Genomic DNA, 16,822 nt, shown 5'->3' on the forward strand with positions numbered 1-16,822 from the left:
CCACACCAGCTCCGACCTGGACCACCCATTCAGGAATTGCTCCAGGTACGCACTTCAACCGCCAACTCCGTACGGTCTTGGTGCTTTTCGTAGCCAACTGTGTCCCCCGAGCACGCCAAGGGCCTGTGGCTTGCCCTACTGATGTTCATCTTGCCGCCGGTAATTCCGCCACGTTGTCGACTGGCTCTATTGCTCTGTCAGTGCTGCCTGCGGGACACTGCTATCATGTTGTGCTGGTAACCTTACTCGAAAAACAAAAAATTTTCGCCTCCACTGCAGTTAAATAGAATGGATGTAAGAAATTGGGTTAAAAGTTGTTTTCAATCAATTAATCCTACTTGTCATCCGCATTCAGTGTGGCTTTCGAGGTATATATGCGGACAAGCTTCTCTATACTCATTCAAAAATGCTTCATCATTTTCAGCTTTTAAAACGAGAAAAAGTTACCTTTTTGCATTTGATTATAGTCACGCGGCTGTTAAATATGAGTACGTGTTTTATTAGCTGCACATAACAAAACAGAAATTACTATCGCTTCGGTGCTTCCCATGACACGTTTAGTTTCTGGTCGATGGCACTGTAATATTGAAGAACTACCACAAACTTTTGATATGCAAAAAGTGCAACCTTTTCTGTGCATCGTTGTAAGGGAATTGCACATCTATACTGGAAGAAGAGATGAGGTTAACCGGCGATATGTTAGTGCTGTATGCTTCTCTAATATGTGAAGAAGCTGCAATTATTGCACTGAACTTTCTACAGCCAGATAACCTTTGTACGTACAGGCGTGGCCGTTTAAACTAGCGGATTGTTAACCTTATCTGAACATCCTGCAAGCACTCAAGCCATTTAGGTTTAATTGAGAAAACAAAAGGGACATAGGAAAACATGATCGCCAGCCTGTGACTGACATTTAGAAAGTTGCTAAGATCGAAGACACCTTATTGTTACATCGCAGAGGGCGAGGCTTTGCAAACAAATAAAAATTGCATAGAAATCTGCTGGCAAAAAATAAAAAGGAGACAAGAACACGCATAACTTATACACTAGGCACAAATGGAAGCTTTATTGCGTGATCATAAAAAAGAGGGCTAACGGATTTAATATTGCCTTTGCTCAGCCCCATAAAAAGCATTCGTTTCTCCGGACGCACCTTCCATCCCAGTTTCTTCTCCAGAAATTACGCTTGCAAAAACACCTCCTTTGCAAGTCGGCAGTGCAGCCGAAAGGCGTTCCTCTCGGATACCTGATATAATAGCAGTTCTTCTCGCCGCAGTTTCCAGAGCCTGATCTCCACCTTTCGTTGGGCGGGCACCATCCGGGTCTCCAACCGCCTGGAAGTAGTACCGAAAGTGGTTTATTTGAATTGTAGTTCCAACAATGTTTAATGTAGACGGATGTCCACTGCTTCACCTGTCGTACACGGAATGAGACTATAACCTTACTACGTACCTAGGAGAAGTGTATACGAGCAGCCGTGTTCAGTGTTCGAGCATTAGTGCTCGCTTACCGTTTTGGTGGAAGAAATAAAGTTTTATTTGAAAACAGCCCACTGAGAGTGTCACTTTCACAGTGCACCAACACCTACACTTGTAATAGTCAATAGCGTAACCAGTGACAACCCACAATCCCGTGTCCAAACCGTTCAAATAGGCGGTCAATCGTGTCTTAAGCTAGCTTCGACGTTAAACGGCGAAACGGCGCTGAATATAACGTCCCAACGTCACATGACATGCGTATGCGCGATAGCGCATACAGCAGTTATGAGAAACCTGCCAGCGGTGATGTAGCATGTCAGTCGCGTTGCCATGGATACTTTCGAGGGGCAGCGTCGTGCTCTGAACGCTGCACGTATGCGGGTAACCAGAGCATCGATCGTGCGACGGTTGGATAAAGAGGACGAGCACACAACCGCATTACAGGACAATGTTTTCATGTCCGTGCCCATATATTTCTCACATCATAAAGCATTCATTCGAACACTCCCAGAACCAAAACACAATCGTCACCAACTCATGCGTGGAAGCAGCACTGAAATGAAAAGCAACGATATGAAAACCACCGTGAGAACAACCTAGCTCTGATGAGCTCCGTTATCAGCGGCGTAATCATCATTTAAATATTAGTTACTTGTAATCCCCAAAAAAAACCATCGTCTTAATATAATGTTGCATGTACGCCTTCAGCGCATTTCTGATAGTGTGAAAATTTGCAGGGATTGGGACTATGAGCTCTATATTTTAGACATTTATTACTCTCAACTGTGCGAATTTAAAAGTTTCAATTTACAGAAGGAGGAGCAAAGTATCGCTCAAGTTCATATAAGGCCCCTCACAGAAATTGCTGAAAAGTGGATAGATGATACCATAACCTCGTGATGTGAGCATTTCTAATACCAGAGGACGCAAAAATAGGCACACAATTCTCGTTCATCACAAAATGATACTCTTCTTTTTACCAACGCTACCTTTCATCTTGAATGCGCCTCACTTAAAGCGAACTAAAGGTGAAATTAGAAATTTGATCGCATGATTTTTCGGAAGTGCATGTTTTATAATTGCTAAGTCTATCTGACGTGATCAAAGTTATCCGGATCGCACCTCTCCGGTTTGTCTCAATGCCGCTACCTCTACTTTTTAACTCCGAATTTATTCGCTTATTGCACATGTAACGTCAATGACATCTACGCTATTATTAGTCAACACTCCTTGCAATAAAAATTGCCCGTCTTCGCCCTGATAAGCTCAAAAACAGTCTTGTTGTTCAAAAAGGAAATAGCGGGAAAGCAATCAGAGGCGTTGAGGCGGTGGGACTGATTCCGAAGCATATATGTAATACAAAATGGGGAGCCCTACTTACGTACGCCAGAGCTGCGAAAAAAATTCATGACGAGGCTCGTAATACGAGCTTGTACAACCACGACAAAACACGCGTGCGCGGCTAGATGATAACAAATACACTTATATTCTAATTTGGCATTAATTACCACATCATGTCGAGTATGGACGAGGAGAGATTTGGTCGAAGCAATCGTATTAGAAATTAAGCGTAAAACATAAGAGCGAAAGCTCGACTACACGATGTACTAATGAGAGTTTCGCCTGGCTTTGCGCTTTTGACATTGAAGCCCGACCAAGGTCGAACCAAGCACACACCCCCCAAGACTAAAACTGTATGATTATTTGTCTTGCAGCGCATAGCCATGATATGCCTGCATGGTATGGTCATAGCTTATGACTAGCAACCACGTGACCGATGACCAGTGGCCACTTGAACTTTGACCTTTAGAGCTGAGATTTTCATCACCTGATGTAACGTCACTCGTGATGCAGCAGTGACGTCACACAATTTTTCGCTATAAATCGTGCCGGCTTTGCTTTCCTCAGTGTTATAGGCTTAGCCGGTTTGAAAATAAGCCATTTTTTCTTTATACTCCAGCAAAACAAATAAGATTAGCCCTGTCAACAGAGGTCCTGCACGAGAGCAAAAATGCTGGCTTCCATGTTTGCTCTTTCGAAACCAAAGCAAATTTTTTGTGCAGGTGAACAATAAAAGAAAGCGTTTACATTTTGAATATAACTTGATATATTTTTCTTCCTTGTAATGGTGTTTAGAAACGAGCCAATATTTTTTTATAACAATTCCTTTCCTGCTCAATAATTTCTGCCCTGTGCTTTCTTTGCGTGTTTTTTACATAGGTACCATGAATGTCAAGCTCTTAGGACCATTTTAGCCGAAGTAAGGCTTTTTTTAAGATTATATTCGAAAGAGAGACCTTACATAATTACAGCGGTTCATTTTTTAAATCGTTTGAAGATTATCATCATGAAAAATTCGGTGACAGATTAAAATGCTGTATATAGGGTATATGAAGAAAATGATGTAGCTGCTCACCTCCCCATATGTTATTGCCCCAAGTGCCTCCACCAACACCTGGCCATAGCCATCCTCGTGTTCCACTTGGCCCTGGCGCCACAACGTGCTCTGTGTGGATGAAACAATTAAGGGGGCAGAGGATGAAGGAATAATTAGAGGCATAAGGGAGTGTAATGGGGCAGGCAACCCTCAGCAAGTTAACATCAACATTTCATGCTTACACACGCTCAGCAGAAGCATCTGGTGCAGCGCAGCATATTCCTTGAAGAAACTAACATCGCACTTTCTCCACATGCAGAAAAAAATGACCTTTACTGTATGCTTTAACTGGACTGGGCTCTGCAGGCAGCCAAACAAGTGTGAACATTCAGGTCGCGGCTCGTAGTCTTGTGCCAATCGAGATAAGCTCAAGGAGTTTTTACATATATTCGGAGTCATTCTGTTTATAACCGCTTGGTGCAACTGTAAGTCACGACCGGCAAGAATACGGCCTACAGTAAATTTTAACCGTTGAACAATTTATATAAGATTAAATACGGAAGTATCCTTTTATGCCATTATGATTATGATTATGGATTTTTATGGCGCAAGGGCATCTAAGGCCAAAGAGCGCCATGACACAAGGTATTTTTCTTTTTCTCAAGGTGGGGTCAAGGACCCGTTTTTCAAGCATTTCACCCTAAATAAGCCGAGCACCAGACCAGGGGAAAGTTTGTACCCATTGTATCACCGGTGGGTACCCGGCGGCACTGGGGATCGAACCCCGCACCTCCCGCATGCGAGGCGGATGCTCAACCACTTGGCCACCGCTGCGGTTTTATGCCATTGCCTATTACAAATGGTGGAACCTTTCGACTTCAGTCTGACGTTAACCAGTTACGGTAATCTATGCTTGATCCAAGCGATATGTTCCGCAAGGTTTCAAGCACAAACTTGCAGAATGCAAAAGCATACCCGATACGTGCCGTTTTTATCTAAGTAACATTAGTGCAGGAGCATTTCGCTGAAGCTGCGAAATTTGTGTAGCCACTTACCACGCTATCGCCATTTCGCGCATGGCATTTTTTGCGTACTCCGCCCATGCAGTATAAGGGGAACAACATTGCACAGACTACAAATGTGTTTTTTTTTGGTCCATTTAAGTACAGAATGACTTTTGGATATTATAAGCCAAGACGAGAACTAGATGACAACAGAAAAAAACGTGCTTGACACACGTAATTATCATTTTCAACATTCTTGGACCAATATTATTCAAATTTCAAAATTGTAAGATACTGTTATGGAAATATTGCAGGCAATGGTCCATTCTCCGTATATGTAGCAAAATCCTTCTTTTAGGGGTTTTAACGTCCCCAAGCGAATCAGGCTATGATGGACGCTTTAGTAAAGGGCTCCGGAAATTTAGACTCTCTGGGGTTTTTTAACGGGCACTGACAACGTGCACTGACTTTTATAGTGCTTCCTTCGATCACATTGAACAGTTAAGACCGCCATAGAAAAACAATGTGGGACGCTTTTGAAGACATCAAAAACGTTAATAGAAGAAAACTGCAAAACTGCCGTCGGGTAATCTGCGAATATATTGACTGTTATAGTGAAGTCTTCCATAATATGAAAAAAAAATTGCTTTGATAAATGGTTTCCCGCTCAAAAATGCTTTTCCTCAGAATTGTTGGGTATGAAGCAATCAATATTTGAATGCCCGTACTTTGTTCCCTCTCCTACTCCATACGGGTGTACTTGTCGTCAACTAAGGAGGCAATCAGCACACTCAAGAGTGCGAAAGGTTATGTTCCTGTGCGGCTTAGGGTGCTTTCCTTTTAGGAAGTAGCAATGGCGATCAAAAATTAATTTCTGAAAGTTAGCATCTTTAAACGCTCCACAGATAATTGAAGCGACTTGCACATCTCCAAAAATAAATTATAACTATCAATTTCGGTCAAATGTTGTTGATAGAGTGTCGTAATTTTTACTTCATTTTTGAACCCGTCGATTTTGATGTGTATGTGATTGTTTATCTTTTCTTTTATTGTTACTGCGATGTTCCCATTAACATCTACAGCGTTTGTTCTCCAGCCAGGGCAATTTTCCACACTTTATTCCAATTTTTGTTACACGCGAGAAATATGCAACTCTTCTTTGCTTCCTTTAGGTAGGGCTGAAAGTAGCGCCGCTGATGCTACGAGTAGTGAATCTTGCCAAGGTATATACACACCGTCAGGCTTTAGAGCATGCCATTTTCGGCGGCTTTTTTCGCAGAGTGGGCACACTATTGCACATCTACTATTAATGTCATATGAAACGCCAATAAATCATTTCAAAGGGTATCATGAAGAATGGAAGATTTTGTTTCAGGAAGACTGAATACAATCGTCGTTTATTTTCATTTCGGAAGAACCTAGACTCCTCATTGAAATTGTCAATAAACACTGCATGTATTTCTCTTTCAGTAGGCGTTAGTTTTGCTTTTTATCTTGGCGGTCCATCTGACGGTCACGTTAAATGTATGTAATCAATATGCCAGGTGTAATGAATCAATTCAAATGAAGAAGTCACATAGGCCATCCGCCAAGCTCAATCTTACATCCTTTATTAGGCTCTCGTGGTAACCAAGCGCCCGCCATTGTAATCGGCAATAATTCCTTGGCCCTAAAACGCGTTAGGCGAAGAACAAGTTATTCCTAAAGTTATACTCACTCTGAGCGAAGGTCACGTGAAAAATGACGAGAACTGCTAGGACGAGGAAAACGGTCCTCATTTCCGGTTTCTCTTCTAGCGGAAGGGATGTCCAGGAGCGCTTAAGTGCCGCGGCGTGGCACTACGACCGGCTTTTATACAAAAGTGACACCTGTACGCAGGTCCAATTTCGTCTCAAGTGAAAAACACTTGACGTCATCTCCCACCAGCTAGACACAACACTCTTGCTTTTCCTCCTTCTGCAAAGTTCTCTTTTTTATTAAATCTTAATCTCTGACCCCCATGTCCTGTCGCTGAAAACAGCGCGAAAGGCATTGGACATTGTTTATCACGCCACTCTAGAAGCACAACATAGAATTCTCCTCAAAGTGTACAATGCCTCTAAACAAAGAACTGTGTTTACACAGAGCACCAGCACTAGAGGTCTGTGGGACAGAAAAGCGCTTTCAGTAATGTATCACTAGTCGAGAATTTTGAGAAAAAGAATTGCCCGTTTGTGTTGCTTAAGAGCAGGACATGCCCACAAACAGGAAGTCGTCGCTCCTTCGGCGGAGACAATAGGCAGGCTGGAGAACGAGCATACGAAGAGAAGCTGTACAAAACTCCTGCGACTTGTACCATCTATACTGTTCCAACGGCAATACAGATGTTCTGCGCTGCACCGCCTCGATACATGTCCGCTGACAGAGATGAATATTCTCTTAAGGTTACCACAGGAATCGTTGGTCTGAAGACAAGTGCGGCACTGTTCGTTTTCCTGAGAGCACTGAGCCAGCGGAATAGGCTTTGAATTTTCTACTGGGAGTCATTACTTCATATTCTAAATTTTCAACTAAGGTCTCTTTACTGCCTCCATTTTCTATCACCCCAATCTTCTGACTCTACGCAGCCATGCTGAAACGTTTCATATGCATGAAATTTCAAAAATTCAAAGCACTTCACATCCTACATTTGGAACTAAAGCCTCTTTACTTCCTCCATTTTATGTCTCCCCAGGCATTTCACCCTATACAGCACTGCTGAAATCAGCCGCAGCTTGGCTGAGTGGTTATGGATATCGGCTGCTGGCCCGAAAGACGCGGGTTCGATTCCGGCCGCGGCGGCCGAATTTCGATTGAGGCGAAATTCTGAAGGCCCGTGTACATACGCCACAAGGTCACGTGACCTAGATAGCCCACCTCAGTTGCTTATCCGGGTATTTTTCGCTCACAGAGCCGACGACGACGCCGGATTTCATGCAGAAAGGCAGCCTAAATGCTATCGCTTTCAAAGCTGAATTGCTCAAATTCAAGGTACATTTTCAAAGATAGGTGCTGTGAACAAAAACATGATAATAGATTTAAATGAGAAGCTTCAACAAGCATCATACTAGGCCCAAAGGTGCGTGGCATATGTAACAATAACGCAAAAAAAATTAATTGTGTCCCCGGCTTCTAAAACTAAATCTTTAAACTTTGAGAATTTTCTTTCACCGGTAACCACCGCTTCTAGCCTTTGCGCCGTACAGTAAAGCCATCCGCCAATTTCTGTCACAAGTTAACGCCAAAAATTCCGCGGCCGAATTGTTACTTAACCTTCGATGGCTGGATGGAAGATAGGAGCGTCCCCTTTGAAACGGGGTGGAAGCAGGAGCGTTTACTAGCGTCACCCCTATACATAGCGGCGCACATACAACATTCTCTATTACCGAGGGTGCAATGTGGAACATGATGGAACGATCAGGGCGCTAGCGGTGCGAGAACTCTGTTGAGTAACCTACGGCATCAATATTGCCAAGGCCATCATTATGCTATTGAGCTGACAAAATACGGAAATGTGGGACTGATACGTCTGTATTAAGGCAGCCAACAAACAACGAAACGCACACGGGAAAGGTTTCTGTCTCTCTTTTTGATTTGTTGCTTTTGTCAATCAAGTGCAGCTTTTTCGGGGAAAAATTTTGAAATTTGGGAAATTGTAAAAAACTCTTACGGAAATATTTAATGTAATGGTTCATTATTGTGATATGCCGCAAAATCTTTATTTTAAAGTGTTTCCAGCGATTGCATGCAACAGTTAAGACTGCCATAGAAAACCAATGGGGAACGCATTTGACGGTCACAAAAACTTGAATAGAATAAAAATATACACGATTGCCGTCGGGTGTTTTGCGGATATATTGTTTGTAATAGTGAAATCTTACATCATATGAAAAAAATGCGCTCATAAACGGTTTCCCGTTCAAAAGTCCTTTGGTCCAGAATTGTTGGGCATGGCCAAATGAGCAGCGTAATCATTTCATGAAGGAGAGATATTTGGTTACAAAGTAAAAAAAACAAACAACCATGCAGTGATAGTGGGATCTACACCCCCAGCCTCCATATCTGCCGGAAACATATGTTACCAGAAACTGCCATCAATGTGTTGACGTGTTTTTGCGCACATTCCTGGTCGTGTGTGAATTCCGACTACGAATTAGAGTGCGCACTTCGAGTACCCGAGTACGGCCACTGAACATCCTTCTGGGCTCCGAAAAATCAGCGGCCGCACGTGCACGCATTTGTGCGAGTTTGCATCTTTTTCTCGTCTCGGCTTTGTGTTTCAACTGAGGTGCATTTTAGCAGCCTCTTTCCAACCTCTGCATACACTGGTCAGGAACAATGATTCGTCACTGTTAGAGGAGTAATGCTATGTTATGTTATATTATTGTTACTTTCTATGTGGGTTACAGTGTACTACATACAGGGTGTCCGAGCTAACTTTAGCCAGGGTTGAAAAATATGCCGCGGCACTCTAAGACGCGGCACTCTGGGAAAAATATGCCGCGGCACTCTGGGACCAAATCCATGTTACTCGCTGTTGTGTGGAGCACGTCACAATATACTTTGTATCCTGCTTAACTGCATAATTAGTCGAGAATAATTAACCAAACCGCTAGCAAAGAAGTTCGGCAGAAAATTCCAGTTAAGTTGTAGAATGGTCCAAAAACGTCCAATGAAGAGCTTATAACTTTCCATCTATTACGTATTAGGTTTTTCCGCTTACTGCGTATAACCACTAAATACAAAACAATACCACGTGACATGCCCACTTCCGCGCCTCGATTGCAGTGCTCTCAAACGTTCCGCGAACAATCAAACACATCTTTCAACCATAGTATGCTCAGGAAAAAAAGGTGATCACAGCAGCGTAAGAGATAAGCGCTGCTTCTGCTTATCGCTATCATGAACCACCCCTAGGGAAGCACATCGCTGGCGTAAGTCATACAGCCAGCACCTGTGTCGCTACCCTGCCACCTTATAAGCGGCAGCAAATCATGGCTGAATGATGTGTTCGTTTGAACGCGGAACATATGAGATCACTGCAATCGGGGTGCGGCAAGTGGGCATGTTACGTGTTTCCTTTTTTTTTGTATTTCGCAGGCAGCGGGAAAAAATCTAATGCGTAATAGATAGAAATCCTTTGTTGCATAGATATCCTTTGTTGTCTGTAACAGTTGTTTCTGTGGTTTATTTCAGAGCTGCTGCTGCTGCAAAAAGTAAATAAACATGCGCGAAATAATTTATAAAATCTTTTCTGCTTTACTCCCCTGTAAACAAGGGCTGAATGTGGAGCATGCAAGCCAAATTTCGATGCCGCATTCAGTTGACACAATTCTCTTTGAACATATGTTATCCTTGTCGCACAATAGTTTATTGTCATCGCTCCCCTTGTAGTAAAGGGTCAAACCTCCTGTGGCGCGCCCTTACTCATAAGCAAGACTATAGAATGTGATAGGCCTGATAGAAGACTTATTATACTCGGTAGCAAACAAAGCCTGTGACTTTGCCATCCACACGGGTCGAAAGAAAGAACTGAAGGCGTAACGAATCGTATTTCTTTGTTTGTACACCAAATTCTATAAACAAAAGCGATGTGCATGGTCGGTAAAAAGCTGCGGGGAAAATTTATGTACCCCAGCATTTCCCTAAAAAGCACGCGTAATCACAATCAAGAATTCATTTCGTGCAGGAAGCAATCAGCCGTCTTCTTGAGAGATTTTTCTTCTTTGCTAAGTCTTTGTTCGAGTTAACAGCAGCATCCTGGCATAACATGTCTTTGTGTATATTTTCCAATAATGAGTCGTAAAATAGTGACAGATTGAGCAGCGTAACAAAAAGGGAAGCGACGCAAGAAATTTTAACAAGAAAATTAAGGCAACAAAAAATTTCCGGTAGTTTAGTTGTAAGCGCTGTTCTCGGAATAAGAACGCGGTGATAGTTTTTTCTAATAAAAAATGGCTTGCAATAATCACTCCATGAAAGTTTTGTGATGTAGTCTATAACAGCGCCATGCCGCGACCAGGTCCTCCGCAGAACTGCTTGCCGCGCAATTGCTTCGCTCCGTCTGGTGTGGCTGGCGCAATTCGTGGGTCATGGCAGAGTCATGTTTCATGGCATAACCGACAATTTCATTATACACCCCCCACCCCCTAATTCTGGGGAAATTTCCCCAAAACCAGTTTTGAATATCCCTGCATTTTCATTGCCTTATTTTTGCAGTGTCTATTCATCAGGCCTTGCTTCTCTGAATAAAGGCAAAGTCCAAAAGTCTTTTTCATACTATACGCCCCAATGGGCACTGGAACTCCCTCGGACGTCCCATGGACGTCCTAAACATCCACAGGACGTCCAAGGGAGTTTCAGTGCCCATTGGGGCGTTCCTTGTGCATGCATTTTCCTTTCCGCACTTCACCGCAGATTTGAAGCAAGGGCGACGAGTGAAAAACGTTTGCCTTCACAACCATGTGAAATTGCTTCCTTAAGAAAAAGTTGTGAAGAACCCACAATTTTGTTTTCTTTTCACTCAGCACTGGCCTTATAATCGAATAACAAAAATCAGGCACGCGAATGAAAAGAATGAAATATTTAGCGTTTCGTACGTGGCTTTTACAAATACGGCTTGTGTTCGCTCAATATTACTGCCTTACATATTTTCTTCCAAGTCGGTTGAGAAGTCCTACAGGTAGGCACCAGAACATAAAATGCAAAACAAAACAATAGTTGCACGCATCAACGTTGAGTAGATCACCTAAAGAGAGTTCTGAGTCACCAACATATCGTTAGAACCACCGGCATAGCATATCGTTTATCCCTTATGCTGCGGCGCCATCATGAACACGGACCTGTCGTGGTGGCTATACGGCGTTTGGTCACTGACCATGGCTACTGACCATGCCATCGAATCTTTTTTGCAGCGGCCGCATTTCCAAGGAGGCGAAACAGAAAAACTCCTGAGCGCTGGTGTGCGTCTGAGAATCCTGAACAGCCTGAATTACTCCGGAGCCCTCCGCTACTGTGTCCTTAATTTTCCAATGTAGTCGAATCCCACAGCCACAACGTACCAAAAACGAGTCATCAGAGACTTCGCATATTTGCTATGAGCTTACAGACGAGCGTAAAAAGCGATATGGCAGAGAAGGGGACCGAGGACTCAGGATGGTGCCGCCTTCTTTTCGTTCCATTGCGTGTGACCTACGAGCAGTGCTAGCGACTGTCGGACTTTCGCAAGCTGGAAGGCAGCCACAAGGAAGAGCTTTCTACCCTGGCATTTATGGGGTTTTTCTCTCCCTCTCTTTTCTGTCTTTAAAAAGCTGCTAACGCTTGGCTCCCGGGATTTTTTTGTCCTCAAAACATGCTTAGATGAAACATTTTTTTCAGGTAAATCTTGAAATTCTCTACAGGGTTGAGCACATTTCTCTTGCGACTCAATTTTATTTCGAAAGTTTTATGAAAAGCGGGAAATTCTCTGAACAAAAATAATTGGTAAACTGCTCCAGTGAACGAAATACGATACCGTAATAGGCAACTGTCGCGCGTTCACATGCTGTTCACATTGAAAGGGCTCTAGCAGGCCTCGCCATAAGGGCAAGCGCTTAAACTTCGATCATGTGACCAAGCTTGTGCGATATTAGGTTAAGTCAAAAATCATGCTAGAGGACTTTATGCAGTTTGCAGTTTCTATCTCTGCCGCTTTCGTCACCCGGAGAGTTCTGGAAGTTGATAATTTTCCTAAACAGTTCTGAAGAGCAAGGTATTTTGTTCGAGGTAAGCGGACGCACAGTCGATTCGCACTTCAAGTATACACTGTTCTTATGACGTAGCGTTTCAAGCAGCATTAGTGCGTATAGTGCATACTGTGAACACGAGTTACTCCCGCTTCCTGAGTCTCGCGTCCCCTAATAGCCCCGCTTTCAGCAGCACCATGAAGCGAATCCCTAACACTCTCAGTGTTCTTGGTAGCCAGCTGTCCCGCACGCCACAATGCCGCATGCTGGGGTCTCCATCGTGTCTTTTCGGCCTTCTCACTACGGCCTGGGAAAAATGTATGGAGGATATGGTGCGCTGCGGGCTTGTACGCTTTCTGCTTGCCCTTTCCTTCGTGTCCACGGCCTGTCTGAGTCGTGACAAACGGCTCCCAGCTTTCATTATTTCCATGCGCCTACATTGCTCAGATTCTGCGGTGAAACAACCTCTCTTGTGCTTGTTAAACCTGAACGTTCGTCATGTAATAAAATGTTTTCGTTCAGTCCTGAATTGCCGCTGGCTGAATTACACATCGCGGTGGTTTCGTCTACTGCCTCAACTAGGCGATTTGAGAACTTAACCACTGAACATATTTCCTGGACTAAATCTCCCACGTATCTCCTCTCGCCTACGCCTTCTCTCGCTCGCAGTAGAGATGACAGGGATACTTGTACCGCAAAATCTCTATCCAAAGGGGCAGCCGTTCTCTAGCCCAACAATTCCATATGTATATAACATTTTCGCCTTATGTACCCAGGTGCGTATAGGCGTCATAAGTGATAACTACTGCTGTAAATGTGCGGCGTCGCTGACGCTCCAGACGTTTCGTTTAGCTTTCGAGCAGTAATGGAACCAAAAACGTTGCAGGACTCGTATGCTGCGCTTATGAGTTGACGCGATAGCCGCTGGGTGCGTCATCTGATGCTGCTGGGGATCTTTAGAATATTTTTTACAAGAATATTCTATTATGACGACGGTTTACACCAATACTCATCATCAGCAAACATTGGCTTTCCATCCTGAGCAGTTTGGCACATTTGAACACCTTTGTTTAATTTTTCCAATGGTTCCAGTTAATTGACCAATTCCACACTCTAGACATTTTTCTAACTACCATCATCTAGCATCGACTTTTTGATTCTGAGCATTTTGACACCTTTGAACTCCTCTTTTTATTTTTTTTTTTTATTTCTTTAGTAATAAATTAATTACAATGATTTCAGTAACTGGTCGTCGCCTCTCACACACCAATCAGTCATCAATCACTGGAACCACAAATTTCCATAATAAGATTTATTTTTACGCAGCCCCCGATTACTTCCGACACGCGGTGTCGACTACTACTACACCCACGGCTTTTCGACCTAACAAGCTGTATACGCTATCGCGTAATTTTTTTAAAGCGAAATTTATTGCCCCAGGGCATCAATGATGGGTGAAGGTGTGATGAATGATGTAGTAGAGATTAAATGAATGGAAAAAGGTTAGCTTATTTGATGAAGTCCATTAGAGAACGATGGTACGGTCCCTGCGACAAGGCAATGCATGAAGCAGGGTTGCTTGGTGAAAGACCTGCTACCATCAGGTGCCGGATCCTTGTAGGCTTGAGAGCTCGGCAGTCCCACAGTAAGTGATGAATGTCGGCCTCAATGCCCTCGTGTTTACATATCGGACACCCTGGCCGAGAAAACAATTCTCGGTACTGAGGCCACTTCCGAGTGATGGCTGGTGTGAGGGCAACCCCGACCTGGATCAGCGTATTTAACAGTGGCGCTCTTCATCCATCACCAAAGAAGACTCGACACAACATTGGACAAGTCGCGCAGAATTGGAGACCAGCTTAGCCGTATGGTCCACCGCGCCTTCAATAAGAGAGGGGGATTGCGAAGCAGAGATGTCGTGCCGCCTGGAATGTTAAGACATATCGTACCAATTATGGCCATCAGATGTTGGAATACAATTTACCTAAGTTATTGAACCAGCCACACTGCCGTGACAATCTGGACTTGTCCGACGTTTCTCTAGAAGAATTGCGACAAAGATTCATGTAGGTTTATGTTGCTATTGTCGTAAGCACCCCTCTCCCCCACCCCCCCCACCCCTCCTGTAGTCTTTTTCTTCTTCTGCGTGCTGCATTCAGATATTTAGTTTTATTTACAAGTATATACGTATTATATAATGGATATGCTTTCATGATATTCCATTTTTCCCCTTTATCTGTTCTTGTTCTCATGCTTCCGCCACCTTCAATGCTGCTGTGTAAAGGGGAAGTCAGGATCCCCTAACCTGTTTATAAAGCTTTTTTCCTGGCTTTCCTCGTAATACTTTGTTGCAAAATAAACTTCAACTTCATATGCTTTTGAAATCATCCAAATTCCCCATTCGGCCCCCTATCTCCACTTGCGGAAGAAGGATGAAGGCAAAGTTGAAGCAATAATCCGCAAAATAATGAAGAGGGCACTTGGTCTTCCTATCGCCCCCGCCAATGCGAGACTTCTTGCATTGGGAGTGGTGAACGCCTTTCAGCAGTTCAATGAAGCCCATCTCCCAAATCAATACACGAGGCTAGCCCAAGCGAAGTCGGGTCGGCACTTGCTAGCCCGCCTTCACATCCAACGTGATTTTCACATTCAGGAGCGGGTCCGAGTGCCCGAACTCTGGATTCGCGTCGTCAGAGATCGACCCCTCCCCACTAAGATGGACAAGGAGGATCATAGTGGTCGTCACCAGGCTATGTCGGAGCTTTGGCAACGAACATGGCGTTTATTACGTAGATGTAGCCGGGCCGAACCACGGGGTGTGGTACACGGCCGCGGTCATACATCAAGAAATACAGGTGGACGAGCTCTCCTTTCGAGCCCCAAGCACAACACAAGCAGAAGAGGTTGCCATCTCCCTAGCTGCCTCTAATATGTCCAAAAGGATACAGTTTCCCCCAACATGTATCGTGTATTTTCCACAGCCCCCTAAACGTATTTTAAAATGCTGCTTCCCAAGGTGCGCTTATTAATATTAATGGTTAAACTTTTTTCTAGAGCTCCTCTGTTAATGTAATTCCGGAGGCAAAAATAAACTTAATATAAAACCGCACTTTTATTTATACCTCTTTCACAGGTGGCTCTTGCCTCGTAGGCAAGATCTTGGGGAACTTGCGAGTATCCAAGGGTGGCTTGGAACTCGAGCCACTCACTGCCCCTAGAGGTCTGGAGGCCTCTACCTTTGGCCTCGGCTCATTATCCCTTTCTAAATTCAATGGATGCGACGGGCTTTGATCCACATGCGAACCCTTCCCGCTCGTTTACAAGGCGTGTCTCTCACGCTTGCTTCTGCATGACATTGTTTCTTCGTACGACTGTCGGGCGGTTTACCAGCACATGACAACTACGAGGCTTTTGGTGTTTTTGGTTTTTATGGGGTTTAAGGCCCCAAAGCGACTCAGGCTGTAAGGGCCGCCGTAGTCATGGGCTCCGGAAATTTCGACCACCTGGGGTTCTTTAACGTGCACTGACATCGCACAGTACACGGGCCTCTAGAATTTCGCCTTCATCAAAATTCGACTGCCGCGGCCGGGATCGAACCCGCGTCTTTCGGGCCAGCAACCAAGCGCCATAACCACTCAGCCACCGAGGCGGCTTTCGCTACAAAATAAATATCTATAGGAAGTCAATAGTCTATAAGAAGTCTATAGAATATCTATAGACCATTTTTATATGGGCCCTCCCGCTGTATTTTTATGTACTCTGTCTGGAATTGTATCATCAACTGGCCCGAGTTGGCCTTGTGGCTACCATGGCAAACAGCACATTTATCGTCGCACATATGTCCTTCCCTTATTTTGTTATCACTGCACTTTTTGACGACCTTGGCTTCTGGGATCGGACACACGACCGCTGTGTCCAGCCTTGCCGCAGCTGTAGCACGCCGGGTTGTCTTCTTGTATAGGTAGCATGGTGTCTCGAAGCCGCTGTATTCAAGGTAAAAAGCAACCTTCGTGCCTGATAAGGTAGCGGCTGCTGCAGTGGGGTTCCCAAACGTGTTTCCTAAGAACAGCGTGTGCCCCTTGCTTTAGTGCACTTGCATATTCTGTGTCTCTTTTAGGTAGATTGCTTTTAGGTAGATCATGCCTCTTCACGTGTCTTCAGGCGCCGTCGCGAGTGAAAAGATTGGTTTTCGGGGAAAGCAAATGGCGCAGTATTTGTCTC

At 44.1% G+C, this 16,822-nt stretch overlaps 1 long non-coding RNA gene across 1 annotated transcript; it reads right to left on the reverse strand.

Moving 5' to 3' along the window:
- Positions 1 to 1,045: 1,045 nt before the first annotated feature.
- Positions 1,046 to 6,698, reverse strand: LOC144135354 (uncharacterized). The gene is made up of 3 exons (XR_013315467.1): positions 6,577 to 6,698; positions 3,895 to 3,984; positions 1,046 to 1,334 (listed from the first exon to the last, which is right to left on the reverse strand). It is a non-coding gene; the product is annotated as an uncharacterized LOC144135354 (long non-coding RNA).
- Between the last annotated feature and the right edge of the window lie 10,124 nt (positions 6,699 to 16,822).

This window comes from Amblyomma americanum, chromosome 5, assembly GCF_052857255.1.
Source record: "Amblyomma americanum isolate KBUSLIRL-KWMA chromosome 5, ASM5285725v1, whole genome shotgun sequence".
NCBI classification, from domain to species: domain Eukaryota; kingdom Metazoa; phylum Arthropoda; class Arachnida; order Ixodida; family Ixodidae; genus Amblyomma; species Amblyomma americanum.